This window comes from Branchiostoma belcheri, unplaced genomic scaffold (genome assembly GCF_001625305.1).
Source record: "Branchiostoma belcheri isolate BF01 breed outbred unplaced genomic scaffold, Haploidv18h27 scaffold34, whole genome shotgun sequence".
NCBI classification, from domain to species: Eukaryota; Metazoa; Chordata; class Leptocardii; order Amphioxiformes; family Branchiostomatidae; genus Branchiostoma; species Branchiostoma belcheri.
The window spans coordinates 2,454,449-2,456,265 of record NW_017803954.1 but is presented as its reverse complement, the minus strand read 5'-3'; the positions used below and the strand labels follow the sequence as shown (position 1 = coordinate 2,456,265).

The 1,817-nt window shown below is 35.4% G+C and overlaps 1 long non-coding RNA gene across 1 annotated transcript; it reads right to left on the bottom strand.

Moving 5' to 3' along the window:
• Positions 1-7: 7 nt before the first annotated feature.
• LOC109475590 lies at positions 8-1,462 on the bottom strand. The gene is made up of 3 exons (XR_002140558.1): positions 1,295-1,462; positions 625-720; positions 8-229 (listed from the first exon to the last, which is right to left on the bottom strand). It is a non-coding gene; the product is annotated as an uncharacterized LOC109475590 (long non-coding RNA).
• Positions 1,463-1,817: the final 355 nt, after the last annotated feature.

The window sequence follows — 1,817 nt, the reverse complement described above, 5'->3', positions numbered from 1 at the left end:
AAACTATAAATCATTGATTACTGATTGAATACTTTTATACGAGATACAAATGTACAGGAAATGTTACAGGTGAGTACATGACTATTGAAATTTGGATTTAAATGGGAAGTGTTGTGCTATACACTTGATAACTCGTACCCGGATGGCCTCCCTCACTTCTGCATTGGAGCTGGTGCCAAGACGCCTTCATAGCCCAAGCTTGTTGTACCTGTACTTTAGCTGCCGCACACTGTATACAATAAATGAATAAATGGGTTTGTTGACAGCACAATTGCCTAGTTTGTTCCCCTTGAAATAAGATTGAAAAACAAAACTGTTGTTTCAGCATATTCATACACTACACCATATAACACAATACATCATGTAGAGACAGCCTATCATGATGAGGCATTCTGCATCTTTTAAAAGTTATTTTACATGTACACCATGATATTCCTTGACCATCTCTTTCTAAAGAACTGCTTAGCCACCCTTATTCAACATTAAGAGCTGTGCTGGTAGAAAAGATTGATGCTACAATATTTTAACAATTGTACAATAACAAGCATTTCTTTAACACATGACAAACATGTACACATAAGAGTTTTCAAATGAAGCTCCCCCTGATATAATATATAGTACTACCTGCCTTAGATCCACGTCATGAAAGTTGCTAAAAAATGTTGAGATCTCAAGAGTACTGGTAGCCTCTTTTCCAGTACTCTACCAGAAGTTCCTCCTCTGGAAAGACAACCATAGACAACCATATTGTAAGCCATACAAGTATTGGTCATACAAAAATATTACATCATTACATTTTAATCCATGAAGCCATAATCAGCAATATACCAAAAAATGTGACTTGTAGACAGATCATAGAGAAGCGACTTGTGGCTTGTAGACAGATCATAGAGAAGCAAAAAAAGAACTCTAGTTATCATCCATTTAGGTACAATGTAAATTGTAATGTCATGCATATACATGTACATGTAACAGTTACTAACTAACAGATCAATAAAAGGATGTAAATAAATCAAGATAAGATGGTGTGTTTTGTATCTATATAGCCGGTTATTATAGATACAGATTTACTGGGGGTTCATGGGAGAAAGGGTTTACAGTTGCTAGAACTGTTGAAATTGGCTGTATTTGACACTTCCAAAAAAGACAAATATGTACTTCAACATAACCAGGGATAGTAGTACACATAATCTTGGCTGTAAAGTACATGTAACAGTTATATTGAGTAGAAGTATGATATGAAAACATTTTGAAGTCCTAGAATAACAAAAATATTAATATTACAATTCCTTACCATTGTTATAGTTCTTGAGGCAGGGGGCATCAATGACTGAAGTAATAAAAGAACATCTTTTGCATGTGACATTAAAAACTCGACAACAAATTCTTTCTGCAATCAAGGACGTCGAAAAGCCTTGCTGCAGCTGCAAATATAGAATAATAGAAACGCCCCCCCCACACGTACCTGACGCTAATGCTAATTAATAATAATAGAACAAATTATAAAGAAAACGATAGACAGTTACAATTTAAAAACCCCCCCAAAAAAACCGCACGTCTTCAAATATTTTTGACCTCACATGTGCACAAAATATGCAGAGAAAAGAACGGTTCGGTACGATTTTTCCTACACAAACTACTACAGTAGGATGCAATTTTTAACTTAAAACCGCTACAATTGTAAATAGATTCACCAAAAAGGAGAAATCTTAACTACTTACCTACTACACTAACTCTCAGGCCGCCGCCATCTTTGTCACCTTTGACCTTATTGAGGGACAATTCTTTGTAAAAGGGGAGGGGTGTAAGTTTTCCAC